The sequence below is a fragment of the Oryzias melastigma genome, linkage group LG10 (genome assembly GCF_002922805.2).
Source record: "Oryzias melastigma strain HK-1 linkage group LG10, ASM292280v2, whole genome shotgun sequence".
In the NCBI taxonomy this organism is placed as follows: Eukaryota; Metazoa; Chordata; class Actinopteri; order Beloniformes; family Adrianichthyidae; genus Oryzias; species Oryzias melastigma.
Genome location: NC_050521.1, coordinates 17,064,749 through 17,081,088, shown reverse-complemented (window position 1 = coordinate 17,081,088; position 16,340 = coordinate 17,064,749). Strand labels below are relative to the sequence as shown.

At 37.7% G+C, this 16,340-nt stretch overlaps 1 long non-coding RNA gene across 1 annotated transcript; it reads right to left on the bottom strand.

The window, feature by feature from the left end:
- Positions 1–962: 962 nt before the first annotated feature.
- LOC118599290 lies at positions 963–3,947 on the bottom strand. The gene is made up of 2 exons (XR_004948591.1): positions 2,855–3,947; positions 963–2,751 (listed from the first exon to the last, which is right to left on the bottom strand). It is a non-coding gene; the product is annotated as an uncharacterized LOC118599290 (long non-coding RNA).
- Between the last annotated feature and the right edge of the window lie 12,393 nt (positions 3,948–16,340).

The following is a 16,340-nucleotide window of genomic DNA, read 5'->3' as shown; positions in this document are numbered from 1 at the left end:
CATTTTATTGAAAATTTATATTCGAAACAGAACATTTTGGAGTTTTTAATTAAAAAATAGTGGCTTTTGATCTCATTTTAGTGCCAATTACACAGGATAAATGCTGCATTCATATGGTGTTTGAAGGATCGGAGAAGACACCAGAACTATAGAGAATATAAAACACTATAGAGGATTATTTTTATATTTTTTCCAGTTTGATGGGCCAGATTAAACGGTTTGATGGGCCGTATATGGCCCGCAGGCCGTAGTTTACCCACCCTGTTATAAGTCAATTCAATGTAGTTAACAACTTGCCTCCGATAGATGGATCTGGTTGGATCGTAGGAATATTAATCGATTTATCAATAAATCCTTACATCCCTAGAAATGTCCATCCATCTTCCTCCGCTTCATCCGGGACCGGGTCGCGGGGGCAGCAGTCTAAGCAAAGATGCCCAGACTTCCCTCTCCCCGGCCACTTCCTCCAGCTCCTCTGGGGGGACCCCGAGGCGTTCCCAGGCCAGCCGAGAAACATAGTCTCTCCAGCGTGTCCTGGGTCTTCCCCGGGGCCTCCGCCCAGTGGGACATGCCCGGAACACCTCACCAGGGAGGCGTCCAGGAGGCATCCGGACCAGATGCCCGAGCCACCTCAACTGGCTTCTCTCGATGCGGAGGAGAAGCGGCTCTACTCCGAGCTCTCTCCGGGTGACCGAGCTTCTCACCCTATCTCTAAGGGAGCGTCCAGCCACCCTCCGGAGAAAACTCATTTCAGCCGCTTGTAGTCGGGATCTCGTTCTTTCGGCCCTAGAAATGTGAATTAGATTAAACTGCCTTGGTGATGTGAGGAAAGACTCAACAAATAAAAGGTTTAGATGGACACTTTCTTGCCACAGGGTCACAAGTATTTGTTTTGCTTTGTGTTTGCTCCCCCTGTACACACATAATTCCCCTTTGGGGATCAATGAAGTTTTTCATTTGTATTTTTTTTTTTTCATTTCATTTTTGTAATGAAATGATTTCAACCCAAAGCAAACATGAACACAGAGAGGAAGAGTGTCCCTGTTCTCTCTGAAATGCGAGGAACCTTGAGACGGCTGCTGTGAATGGCAGAAAAACAATAAAGCACTTTTCGTCCTCCAGTGAGGAGGCGTTGCCAGGCAGCAGGAGCGTGTCGTCTTTACCACCACCTCACTCCCTCCCCCAAGCGGCGCTGCCTTTCCTTGTGTCAGAGGAACAACGTGTCCCGAGCGTGTGGACATACATGTTCAAGTTCCTGCTTGGGTTTGATTTTATCTCTGAGCCCTAATTAAAAACTTTGAACTTTTAAATACCTCATTAACCCTCAAAAGCCTGTAACTCTTAAAATACAGAATTAAGGACACTCACATTGTTTCATAAGTTTATAGAAAATGGTTAAAACGATGATCATGGACAGTTAATCACTTTTCTTGTAAGGTTTTATTTAACCTTTGAGGTGAGTCAATTCCAAACCACTTGAATGTAACATGTTTTTGGACTAAGGTTGTGTACTCATTCATTTGTGCACTGTGTAGTGCGTTCTCCATTATGTAGAGCTGTGCCCTAGAAATTTCCCAGAAGTCTCTGCGAAAAACTAAAGTGCATCAATGGTCACTAGATTGGTGAATATAGATCACAATGTATTTGAAGTATTTTTCTTTTGAATTTTAGTTTATCAAGTTTTCATCCTAATAATTAGTGGATTCAAAAATAGTCTTTGTGAAATGTTCACATTTATTAGGTTTTTATTTCGTGAAATTAGTGACGCCATGTTTGCAGTTTAATAAAAAGAGTTGTTAAAATCCAGAGCACTTGATCGTCCCGCACTGTTTTTTAGTAGTTGGGGTGCAGGAAGGGAATTCGGACATAGCCTAAGTGTAGCTTTAAAAAGTGTTATTTTTATTACCAATAAACAGAAGCTTTGAAAATGATCTTTAAATCGCAAATGCACATTCCACTGATGTCTCCAGTCAAGTATGCAAAAGCATTTTTTTAAATTGCCAATATCTTTCAATAGCTATCGTGATTATTTGCATGCTAATAATAACACCATAATGATGGTTATGCATTAGATAAGAGTTTAATGTAATCAGCATTTACAATAGGGTTTAGGTCACTAAAATGCATTCATTACATGTTGTACAGCAAATGTGTCAGTTGGATGTTTTTTTTTCCCTTTTATCTGAGCTAAGGTTTTTGCAGAGAAAAATATATTTTTCCAAAATAAAGTGTTAAAAAGAATTTAGAAAGTAGCCAACACAAAAGTGTGTCTTTTAAGTATTGAAATATTGTCTGCACCCACTAAAAAAAAAAATCGAAATTTTATTTCCAATTAAATGTAGCCTGGAGAAATGATGTTGCCTCACAGGACACAATCACCGGGGTTTTTTTTTTACAGCAATTTATTATTTTTAAATCACACTCAAAAATGTTCACAGACTTGCTTCAAGTAAAACAAAATCTCAGAATTTCTTTGACAACTGGTTGGTCCTGTGGCAAATGATTTTACCAAACAAAAAATGTTAAAGAAAGTAACATAAAAATACGGCAGTGGACTCTGACCACAGAGAATGAACACAATAAATAAATAAAATTACTTACAAGTCGTTGGAAAAGTTACAAATAAATAATCAAACAAAACTCAGTTTTCAGCTGTTTTACACCCAGGAACGCTGGAAATGGCGCCGTTTTCTCACAAGATACGCGCGTCTTTTACGGCTTTCTCACTACCACGACGCACATTTCCGTCCTCTGTAAAATCCATGTAAAACTCAACAATCATGCAGAAACACCAACAAATAACTCCAACGAAGTAATATTAAAAGATGGCTTTTACATGTTTTGAGTAAATTACCTTAAAACTTCGTGGATATTTTGTTTATCATGCAGATGAAACAACCGCGGGGCAGACATCAAGACAGGAAGACGAACAGGAAAACGACTGCTTTGCGTCTTTTCAAAATAAAATGTCCAGCGATAACGTCCGCGACACTGCCCTCTACTGGTTAAACACAACATTTAAAGTAACACTTTTTACAAAATATCTAATAGTCACAGAAGGAAAATAATTAAAATACATTATTACTGTAACTAATAGATTTGCAAATGTTAAGTATTTCAGACACAGATGGGATTGGCTAGCCATTTACCACTCTACTACATAAATGTTTAACCCAAGTATTATATCCACAATTGTAAAGTTTAGGAGAAGATTCTAGATCAAGAGAGCTGTGGGTGTTAGCTAAAATAAAGAGAACTTTATTTGAACTTTCCTTAAGGAGCTTTGCATCTATTTGCTCCTAAACAGCATTTTTAACCATGTAACCAAATCAAACTTCTGGTTTTAGAACACCACAGAAGCCACTAAATATTCTACATTGGGTTTTAAATGGTGGAACAGCTGTGTCCATGCAACATTTATGTGCTGTCAGGCTCTGTTTCTTCAATTCTGATGACTTCATTTTACTATTTTTATTTATTCTCTGCACATTTTTCCGTATTCTGTTGTTGGTTTCACCCATAGACTTGTATGTCATCACCAATAATTTGTGACGTAACCCAGAGAACTCTAAAAGCCAAAAATTATGCCTGAAGGAGCAGAAATACAGACTAAAGTTTTGCAACTCTGTCATTTAAAAAAATTAAATGGGGGATAAAAATAAAAGAGGATTTTATTAAGTCAAGCAACCTGCCAATTAAGCATGCCCCTAATCATGTTTCAATTTTAACTTTAATTAGTATCAAAACAAATCCACCAAAATTCCCACAAATTAGCATAAAAAAATTCTTTCAAACGATGTTGGCTCTTGAACTGCAGATTCTCAGGTTTAGGTTTTGAGTATTTTCAAACATTTGGATGCACACGGCCACGCATGACTGACACAGTCAAGTATCATTTTCACATTTTTGGTTTTTATCACAAAGTTACAGCAGAAGTGTCTCCAACTTGCAGCCGAGCGGCAGGATTAGTCCATCAGTAATCCCTCCAATCCTTATTTGTTTCCTCTTTATTAAGCAAATCCTAAATTTATACAGTTATTGCATGCAAGAGATTTACCTGCTAAATCATTAAACTGCATTGCAGTTATCAGCTTGTACAGAAGAGCTATTTAAGCAGACTCGGTAAAGGCATGTGCTTACAGTGAAGCTACTGGAGTAATAAGAGTGCGTAATGAGAAAAGGGAGATCCAGACAGAGGTGATAAATCTTTGAAGACGGTACTGGATTATGATAATTTGTGCTAATTTTGTTATAGCTGTGTTTCTGAAGTCTGGAGTTCCTCAGAGCCACAGCTTTAACTCAAAGCTGATGTTTGCAGCTAAACAGCCTCTTTGTCTTATCTTCTCGCCATTCTTAGCACCTTGACTCATCCCTCACTCCAAACCACTCCTTCTCAACCTTTCTCTCTGATATTTGGGTGGAATATTAATCTTTCATAGGTTTATCTCATCCCACACCCAGATATATGTTTTCCTGAAAGTCAAGCAGAGAAAAAAAAACTTCCATCTGATGGTATCAGTGGCTCTGTATTTGCAGTCGAGGCTCGTAGAGATGCAGCTGCCTGTGCTGAATACAGACTGTGCATCGGTTCCATTACAGGTGCACATATGGAAGCTTATTTTTGAGAAGATAACAAAACAAAAAAATATTATACATACTTTTTTACATTTTATCTTGATATTTGTTTCCCACTTTTAGGATGCAAAAAATCCATGTGATCTTTAATGATAGTGTCAGAACTATGAAAGACGAATGGGCAGCTTTAAAGTTTAAAAAAAATGCGAATAGTTACTCAGAATTTTCCTTTCTAATGAATGACTTTTAAGCACTTTATTTCACATTTTCCAATACAATCAAAGTCTTATCAATTACAATGGATCAATTTGTGTTCCAACATCACTATTGAAGTTTTTGTCATTTCAAGTCATTTCTTAAGTTCTAAAGCTTAAGGTACACCGGACTCACGTGGCGCATTCGGTTCTTCTTTTTTTTTTAATGTTTATTAGTGGTTGATCTATCACAGGCTTTTGTCTTTGTCTGTTTCTATAAATGTACGTCTTGATGTCAAATAATTCCGACAGGGCAGAAACTGCAATTATTAGTTTTTCATCTGTGATAGATTTTTAAATTGTTGTTACTTCCGTGTTTTGTAAAGGAGACTAACCACACGCCACAACCAAATCAGAGTCCCTGATTTGTCATAGTTTTTGCAATTTAGCAGTCAAGCTCAACTGGTTGAACCTCCAGCGTTGGATCAATGAACGTCCGTTTTGTACGTAGAACCCACAACCAGACTTAAAAACTACAAACTTGAGAAAAAATCCTGTAATTCAAGTAGATATGGGTTCACGCAGACTTTTCATGGAAAGTAGCCCTTGAACGTGAGTTGACACAGCCGGTGTTAAAATCAACATGTCACCAAACTACTTTTAAACATCTTATGGGGACAAAATAACAGGAACTTTCTCACTTCCCAATGCACAGTCACGGTCTTTACAAGTCCCAAACTTCAAGTCCAGATGTGTAACCCTAACCTTTCATGTAATAAATTGATGTATTTGCACCATAACCAAACATAATTAAAAAGAACGTTTTGAAGAATGCTGCTGAGACTTCTTGTTTAAAAAAACTGAATAAATCAAGTAAAAAAATTAAAAAGTTACTGATATTTTGCTTTCAGATACATTTTCAGAATTCAAACAAATGAGACTTTAACCTTTTCGAAATGATTTTGATTTGACCTTCTTTCATCATGAGGATACACGCGCTCATCTGTTTAGAATTTCCAGACATGTAGCGCCGTAAGCTGTTCTCTAACGAGTTGAATGACCAAAATAATCCCAATTTAAGTCCCGGAGCCATTAATCAATCTGTAAATATTCTGGTGGGGGTGAAATGTCATGCCTCAGCAGACAGGTCGATTGGGAACGTCATGAGATGTCTTTGGAAAGATTTTATTGATGCTCAAGCTAATACAAGACAATTCACAAGATATTGAGTTTCTTGTGGTACACCTGTTACCTTTTGTCTCAACAGACTGTTTGCTTGTCCTCCAATGATACATAGTTGATTTTCTCCACTAAAACAGACCCCATAGAAGTTAACACTTCTTAAAATTTGAAAATTTTCCTTTAAATTAGCAAGAGAATTCTGCCAATGGTGTAATAAATTTTATCTTACTATTTCTTATTTCAAGAAAAATAAATCTAGTTGACATGTTATCTAAAAGTCCAATTATTTTCCAATTGAAAACTTTCTTAATAAGATTATAATTATTGTAAAATAAATATATGACATTTTTTTTCTTGAAACAAGAGTATATTAAGATTCAGGTTTTGCAGTGTAGTATTTTCACTTGAGATTGAATATTCTTATTTTTAGAAATTTGTTAGCAAAGTAAGTTTAATATTAAACAGATCAAGTTGCACTACAATGAATGTTGCCTTTTGGAGCTTTTAAAATAGATAAGATGATTGGAGTGGGTCTTTAAACTCAACTGACCTCTCCCAGAATAAATTATTTCTGAGTTTATGTTAAATAAAAGCTGTCTTTCTCTCTCATCTAAACTCATTTCTTCATTTTTGAGGATAGTGAAATAACAAGTTCATATTTAAAAAATAAATAAAATAAAATTTTTCACACAGGCAGCTAAAACGATGAAATATACCACATTTAAAGAGACTTAATTGTCTTGTCATCTTAATGGTCTATTAAACTTTGGTAATGAATTGGATTATGTGGGCTTATCTTGACTTTTTAAAAGCTGCATACAAATCACCATTATCTCCACCAGTTTTATTACATTACATTACATTACAGAGGCTATTTGAATTCAAAAATATGCATCACCACCAATCTGAAACCCCTTTGACTCCTACAAATAATATACATTTTTTCTTTGGTTCTATTTTAAACTTCAGTAAAGCAAATCCACATAATTAATGGTTTGAGGGTTCAAAATTAGTTTTGTCAATTCCTACTGAAAGGCTGCAAAGACAACTGTTGGCACCTCTTTAAAATGTACCATATTCTAACTGTAAAATCCTGAAATTAATGCCAGATATTGTCATTTTATTTAATTCAACTTAAAAATGTTTTAAGTGCAGACAACAACAGATAAAGATTGAACCATATGTGGTTTATTAGATGCATTTAAAACTGTTTTGCTTTAGTTGGGCTAAAATGTGGTTATTCTGGACATTTTTTTTAAATGATTTTTTTTGTTGTATTTATTTTGAAGGATCTACATTTGTAATTGTAAAATGTACTCCTGTATGAACTGTAATGTCATTTTACAGGAGGAGTGTTTACATTGTTTTATCATCTCTTCTGCTGTAAAATTGTACATATTTGTTGTTGTTAGTAAAATAATAACATTTTTACCTTGAGTTACAAGTTTAGGTGAGATAACAAGGGAACATATTTAAAGCATTAATCAACATTCTTATAGGGATCCACTTTAAAACTTTGTTTTTAATCTTTTTTTGAAGATCTCTGCGTTTCAGAGATTTAGGACAATTCATCTCTGAAAAATAAAAGGTGTGCAGTAAACTCCCTTTTCATTTCGTAGGTGTTCTGCTGACTGCTGTGATTTATTAAAAAGTATTTGAACAATTCCAAAGGCCTCCTCCCTGTCTGTGGATGAGATGTATTACAGCAGTGTACTTGATCTGCACTTGTGGAGCCAAACTACAGGTTTGGAGCAGCTCCCTATTTCATAACTAGAGTTCTAAACTTTTAAAACTCTAAAGTCAAAACCTCAATTAGTCAATGTCATAAATCTCTACCATAAAAAATAAAATAAAACTGGCAACAAAGACAGACATTGGAGCCAAAAACTACAAGATTTATTCACCTATTATTATTTTGACAGGGGAAGTTATGCTTTATTTTTGTTTTAATAAATTCATAGCTTATTTTAAAACTCCACAATTTACTGACAAAAAACATAGATTAGCCATTTGAAAGGTTTTGTTTCTCTTCAATATAATTTAACAAAATCCCATGAGTGTGAATGAATTATGAAGCGATTAAATCATTCTATGCAATGGAGGAACCACTCTTGAGATTACAGATTGAACATTGTTGATGATCTTATTTGCACAAGCACTTCATCTTTTAATTTAAAGTCATGTGTGATGAATGAGTGTACACTTCTGTTGACTGTCAGCTCTTGTGGACCAACATCTGAGTTTGGCTCAACCTTTGATGGAAGTGCCTGGGAGTTTTTTGTCAGTCTGTCTTTTAACACTGTACTAAATGACACATATCACCACTGGTCAAAAAGAAAGAAGAGTGGCTGGATTGCAGAACTTGTTTCAAACACAAAATTTGAAAAAGAGCCGGAAAAAAAATCTGCACTTTGGTGAAAAATCACACAAAATTTGAAATGCAAAGTTCCAAACTAACATTTTTTTTCCAAACTAATGTTTAATTCAAATTGGCGAAAAAGTCTTATTTACTGGCTGTTACTCATGCAGGGCCTTTGTGTACCTTGATTGTAGTACTTTTCATCTCAAATCTACAATAAAATTGGTTTCAAAGATCAACAACTTCTCACAAAGACTTGTGGGGGTGTGTGTGTGTGTGTGTGTGTCTACATCACAAAAACAAAAAGGGTGGATTGGAGACGCCATCTTGTCATTCATGACATTTACAGTCCCATTACATTCCACAAATAAAGAAACAAAAATGTATTTTTTCTAGCTAATTTTTGCCAAGAGTTTAGATAGGAGTGTTGGAATGAGAATTTAGTGAGATTAAAGAAAAAAATGTCATAAATGTGGTTATTTTCTCTTTTAGGTCATTCACTTTTTCATGACCCCTTCAATACAAAACACTCAATTAGCTCCTCATAAGTGTCTTTATTCTCCCAAATTTATAGAGTAAGTATTATTATTTTTTTGTTTGTTTTGTTTTCTAATTTTTTGCATGGTATGGCTGAGGGTGTGACTTATACTCAGGTGCTTCTTACATGTGACTTTAAAAATTAAATAAATAGAAACAACCACAAGAGGGCACTGTAGATAAGTGTATCAGTGTTTACCACGACAGCAACATGGAAAAAGAAGCGCCGCACAGTCTGGGCAAGTTGGCAAGCCCGGCGTAAGTTGTTCAAAAGTGAGGCAGACAATGAAGAATTCTATAGATTTAGTGATTTTAGTATGTTCTTATGTTGCACGAATATTTTAGATTCTGCCTATATTTCATGAAGCTTAAAAGGTAACCAAACCCTAAATCAACCTTTTTTTTTTTTGGATGTTGACCTCTATAAATGGGGCTTTAAAAGTGCTGTCTGTTGGTCATTGCCACATTTTTAACAAATGAAAATAAAATTGTTTAATTCTTGAAAATATAGTCAAAAACGATCTATGTGCTGCCCCCTACAGGGTTGAAATGAGATATTACAGTTGAATTTTGTGATTGGTCAAACCATGAAAGTTTCAGAAGTCCCACGTCATGATCGTCATGCTCCAGTAATGATAACAGTCCAGCCCCAAACCCCGCCCCTCTGACTGGATTGTCAAATTTCAGCTGTGGGTGGAGTCAGCCTCCAACTTTCCTGTTTGGTTACCCTTTAATAAACATCCGCGTGTTACAGTAGTGAAGTGTGCATATATTCAGTCCATTATTGCTATCTATTCCATTAATATGATTTACCTTTCAAGATAAAATGTCTGTTCTTCACAAACATGATTTTTCTTTTCTTCTTTATTGGCTGATATGACTTATAGGCCTACTCCAGATAGAGCAACTTAGTCTGAGAAAAAAATGTTTTAATCTGAGCTTTTTTACAATATTGTACACAGAAACAACATTTTTTAAAAATATGTTATTGTGTTTTTGACTATTTATATATTTTTTTGTTTTCCAGCCATTGTTTTAAAAAAGAAACTAGATCTGTGCTGCTGACCTCTTTTTCCAGATTACTCATAAGACAGAGATTTCAAACTCAATGTTTTTCTTTTTTCTTCATCTGGTAAAAAAAATATATATATATATTAAATAATAAAACAAGCTGCTGGAGACCAGAAAGCAACAACTCTGTGGCCCTACGGTAAATAAAACGGTAGAACTGCAAAATTCAATAAACAGGATGGTAGCAGGAGATTTTTCCGGCTCCTTTATTTATTTTATCTTTGCTGCAAAGTTTAATTTAAGTTTATTGACTTGAGCATCTTTGGATGAAGTGCCTTTAAAATGATGGGGTGTGATGTTATCGAACAACACTTGTTTACTTAATATCAAATATTTTTTAAAACAGCCTCTTGGAGTGCCCCACTCCCTGTGACTCAGGGCAACCTTGATTCAAAAGCTGTTCCTCTCGGCTGCACACCGCCGGCTCCCCCTGGACGCCCCCACTACTCCGCCGTCACCACATGCTCTATTTCCCCTCCAAATGTGAATACTCTCAATCTCTCTGTATTCTCCATTACTTAGTGACAAGAGGCGGTGTGTCTGTCGTGTGTAGTGCAGCTGTGTAGTTGTGAGTCTGCTTTGCAGATGTCTACATGAACTAGCAGACATCTGGGGCAATTAAATAAAACTGCAACAGTGTCAGCTTCAGAAGGGTTCTTTCTAGCTGGTACTTGTTGGTCTGTATGCCTGTGTGACACTAGAGATCTCTTGTAACGAGAGCAGAGATCGAATGTCGGACATTATGGGAGGGATTCCGATCTGATACAGTGCAATTCCTTCATTCTTTTTCTCCCCAGAGGCTTGGTTGACATTTAATTTCTTTATCCTGGTGACCGGTGCATACAAGAAAAAGGTTCTGCTGCAATTACAGCCAAGGTCAGTGCAGTGGAGTGGAGTGCACTGTGATGTTAGGAAGCTGAATAAATGTCGTTATGGCATCTGTGTTCCCTTCTTCCACACAAGCAAACCGTGGAAGCGGTTTTCATTACATTAAAACAAAGACATTAATATTCTGCAAAAAATGTGCCGCTGGGGCCAAAACCTTCTGTGAAATCAAAAATGTAATGCAGCATTTTTTTTGTTCCCGTCACTCAGGATGTTTTCACGTTTAATTTAATGAATTTGTTGCTATTTCAGTCGACTCCCACCGGATCAGTGCACGTCAAGAATCCTGCCTCCCGCTAATGGTTTTAATGTTATACTTTGGATTTTTTTCTCTGTCAGTCTGATAAATATGTGGGCTTGCATGCGCATTAATGACCTGCCCATCAATGAGACACCGAGGCAAACAAGAAAGAAGCATATTCTTTACATTTGTGTTCACTCATCACTAGATGCTGTTTTTTTTATTACTAAACCTGCAATTTGTCATAAATAAGCCTATCTTGACATCAGCAATAGCTGTGGTACAACCCTTTTCTTCTTTTACTTCTCCCTCCAGCCTCTGCAGTTTCCTGCCCGTGCTTCATTTCTCCCCCTATAGCTCCACACCTCTTCCATCTCATTGTATCTCTTGCTGGAGTCTCATTAGGAGCTTACCCTGGACGAATGCCTCACTGGAGACTCTGCCAATTTGAAAGCAGTGTGCAGACTGTCGTTGCGATGAGCCGCCACTAGGAGGCAGTGGCGTGCTACAAAATCTATACTCTCTAAAAACAAACCCTCACAAAAATAAAACCAGGCAGCCAAAACATGTGTGACAATGTAAGTTAGGAGGCTTTGAAGAGAGGAGCGAAACTGACTTTTATTTGCCGCATCATGGGAGCAAAAGAAGTCGCAATGGAACGGATGGAGCAGATGGTAGACAGATGGAGGCGCGAGGGCAGAAAAGAGGGACATTGCAAAGGAGGAGAAAGGGCAGAATCGGGGGGTGAATCCATCAGCCTCCTGTAAGGCTTGACAGAGTGCTGGACAGTAAGATGGATGCCTCTGAGTGTTGCCCGCTGAGTGGCAGAGCAGCTGGCTCTTCTTTCCTCTGCCTTTTGCTGCCTCTATACCTGGACGGTCCATCAACACGCAGCTCTGAGGATGCACCAGTGTCCCACGCGCCCTCTAACCACACCTCCACGTAAACCTGTTTGAAATTCAGAGTCAGCCCTGCGACTCAAAGACAGTGTGAGAAATGAGCAGCAGAGCAGACAAGCACAGCAGTGTTTAATGCCGGATTGATATCCTTGTAATGTCAGGCAGCTTCACGGCTTTAACCCATCAGCTATCTTAAATGGAAGTTAATGCATCTGTAGCTTATGGGGGGGGATGTTAACCCACAGGGTGAACCTCAATGATCAGAGACTCAAGGGTGGGGGAGGCAGAGGGACATGGGGAGACAGGTTGGTGAAGAAGCTGAACGCTGCACAGGTCCTGCCTGAGGGCCGTGAGCCAATATCCGTCAACTAGGCATTAATTATATTCTTTATTCATTAGAGCTCACCCTCAGGACCGCTGTTATTAGACAAAGCCCAATTAGGCCTGCAGTGAACAAACGAGACTGAGGCAGGGTGGGGGGAGGGAGCGGTGCTGGGATGAATAAAGAGAAGCTAAAGGGCTGCAGCAGCGCCTCCATCAGCCCCATCTCTGGGAGCAGAAGAAAAGCCACACAACAGATGGAAAAAAAGATGATGTAACAGGAGATGTGATCTTACACGACATGGCGTCAGAAGAAACGGGATTTCACTTTGATTCCCTTTGACGTTGTGTGTCTCAAAATTTAGAATATATTCATAATCAAATATTCATCTAAGACACAGAGAGGATGGGCTGGATTTTTATTTATTTCTTTTTTAGAAGAGCTGCAAAAGTGAAGCGACAGCAGTGCCTGCAACGGTGCATGATGTTCGGTTGATGACCGCAGTTTTCTTTGGAAGCAGAGATTCAGAGTTTTTAGTACATTTCCTGATCAAAGAAGGACACTTGTCTTTAAAAGTGAAACAGCAGCCTCTATATCTAAGTAGATATTTTAACAGATTAGAGGAAATCCTCTGTCAGTGCTGCAGAACTTTGCTCAAATAAATCTGATGAAAATAGGGGTTTTGGTGCTTTTAACATTTTTCTCTTGACAGAGGTCATAAAGAAGGAAAATTAAGCTTAAAATTGAGTTTCTTGGTACTTCTTCATTTAAGTTGGAGCTGGAGAAAGGTCGTAGAAGCTAAAATTTCCCTTTTCTGATGCATCCCCTTGCAGACAAACAGACCCATACACACCTTTGTTTTCTTGTCAAAGCTGCATGTGGCTCATCCCTGTATGGCTGGATAACTCCAATATTGCTAACCAATTTTGGTTGCACCAGAAATATTAGATTGGATTATAGGAGAGACTGCAAACCGATGGAAGATTTTTTTTTTTTTACACAAATCTGTTTCACATGAAGAAACTATATGTTGTCCATCAGATTTTCTGTCTCTAAATTTTGACCCTTAAAAATATATAAACCATTGCAGCCTAAACAATTGTATCAAAAGTGGCTTAAAATGCACTTTACTCTGATTAAACATTATTTTTTGTTTTGTTATTTTTTCTTCAATCTTCATCACTTGTCTCACAACTGCCGGTTTTTCTGTCAAACTACTTGCAGGTCCTCAGCCCCAGTTATAAAATGACAGCTTTTATTTTTGATTCTCCAGCATTTTGAAAATTTTCCCTAATTTGCATCTTCTGGAGGTTTTTATGTTTGCGATCACTTGTGAAATGAACACAAGGAAAGCTGAGGCGGTATTTTTACGTGGGGAGCTGCCTGTGATGCAAATGTGGAAAATATTTATAACTATTTGTGACACCATTCTCCTTTAGCCATGAAATGATAACAAAACCCATTATACATTGCCACTCAATGACAAAAAAACTCTTAAGCTTAAAGGAAAAAAACTCTTCAAAATTTTGATTTAATCTTTAATTAGATTATTCATTTTCTGTGTGAAATAATGCTTATGCAATCACAATTTAAACTTTTTTTTTTTTTTGCTAATGTTTAGCTCACTTTGAGGAAAAAATCAATTTTCCAAAACAAAAAGGATTAAGAGAAACATGTCACTTTGACCTATTGAAAGACGAGCGTGCTGCCTTTCACAGATAGTGTTGAATGTTAGATCAAAGCGAGTGACACATTTAAGCTTTAACATGAAAAGACTTTTATCAGCTCCACATCTTTTTCCTGTGATATCGCCCATCTGTTGTGACAGCTGAACGAGCCTCCGCTGAAAGAGTTTGCTCCAGATCGGGCGCAGCAGAAAGCCTTGTTATGGCTGGAGGTGAGGTGAATCTTTGTGTCAGCAGTTCTTTGATGCAGAGCCTGTTTCCCTATACTGTGTCTTTGGTTGATTAAACACATTGACTGGGCTGTCAGCAGGCTGGAGGGATGGCCCTCTACGGCGCTCGTGGCACTTCTTTTTTCGGAGTCTTGGCGAGAGGTCAAAAGGTGAAAGTATTCTCAAATGAATATGGCTGATACTAACTTTATCAGTTTGACCACACAGGAAAATACATTTTTTGCTGTTCTGAACTCTCACCTTTTACATTTTCTCTTCCACACTTCATAACTTGCAGACTTTCCAAGGCTAAATAGCCATGATCCAAGTCAATCCCAATCCAATTTGACTGCTAAATAGATTGTTGCATTCTTAAATTCCTTCAGACTTCCCTTTGCCTCTTTCTCTATCGTCTGACTCCATCTTTCCTTGCAACAATCTCCTTTTCTGAGGGTCACACTGATGAGTGCTTGACTCGAGTGCATCTTTAAGCTGATTGTGCACTTTTTCTTCAAACTAATCCAGCAAATGATCTAGAGATTTTACACTTATTACACAGTGTTGAGTGTAAAGCATGAACTCTTCACTTTCAATAAAAAGCAGAAAAACAGGGAATGAAATGAGGTAGTTTGTTCTCTCTAGGTCGGTGGAGTGTCCATCCCCAGGTGAAGGAGTTTAAGTGTCTTAAGGCTTTTGTCCACAAGTGAAGGAAGAGCGGCAAGCTCTCAATTTACCAGTTGATCATCAATACTCACCTATGGTCATGAGCTCTGATACAATCGGCCGAAATGGGTGACTGGGTGCTCCGTTAGTGGAGTTCAGAGTAGAGCTGCTGGTTCTCCACATCCAGAGGAGCTAGCAATCCCAGGCCAACTGGAGAGACTGTCTCTCAGTTGGCCCGGGATTGCCTCAGGGTGTCCCTAGAGGAGCTGGAGGAAGTGACTGGGGCAAGGGAAGTCACGACATCTTTGCTTAGACTGCTGCCCTGGTTATAGATGAGCTGAGGATGGATGGATAGAAGAAAAATTCCAAAAGCTACTCCCCCCACACTGAGGATCCAACACCATTTTTTGAATGATAAATGTTAAGTTGAGTAATTTCTATCAAGCATCAATTTTGTTATTTTAAAAACCCTCCAGATTCCTCAGAGATGAACCAACGAACAAACTAAAGCATCGATGTTGCATAGACTGGAGGGAATTCACAAAATCCTCTTCACAGAAGCAAAAAGAAGCAAAATCAGACAAAGTTGGATGAAAAATAATGGCATGACACAGACATTTCTGGCATCAGTTTCTCTGCTCTGCAAAGGTTACATCACAACAATAGAGGGAAAGGTGGAAATAAAAAATAAAGAAACATACCCTTCAACATTCTGTGATTACGATTGCCTGGTTCAAACTCGGCTGATGTCACTACAATAAAAGCAAACTCACCGCTTTCACAAAAACATCCAAAACAAATTAAACAGACCATGTCAGAAAAACAAAATTGACCCTTCCTGAGGGGAAATTAAATCATTAAAATTGTGCTGAAATAAGCAAAGAAAGCCAAGTATATCTGATGAATGTGAAGTATTTGTGTGGGGACATTTATAAAAACTGGTTAGAAAACTAAAAGGAAAGAAAAAATACAAAAACAGGAAATCATATAAAAATAAATAAACAAATCAGTAAATGGGAAAAATGAAAGGTGGAACACAGAAACAAGAAACCCAGACACTAAAAGCTTTATTGATAATCCAGAGATTTTATAGATTCAGTACATGAGGTTTTTGCATCTTGATTTGGCAGTTGATAAACATCTATGCCCATTTTTTTTTCACTTCATGTCTGATGCCGACCCACACATCATTCACAAGTGCCAATCCAAGCATGAACACATCCTGCAGAAACACATGGTGGATAATAAAAGGATTTGATGTTGTGTTTGCTTTCGGTCGCTCCTCATGTTAATTGACCCCACTGATTCTGTCACACTGATCCAGAGCCTGCAGCTTCGCTGTCACCCACCCCCATCAGAAAATGATCCCTCCTCAGGTCGTTTTCCCTTTGCTTGCTCACACAGGCTTCAACAGCATAAAAATACAGATTTCACAGATCATGAAATCCCCTTTTACCTTCCTTCTAGTCTGTAATGAGCACACACTCTGTTTGAAGTGCCTCAAATGTCTGTTGTGTC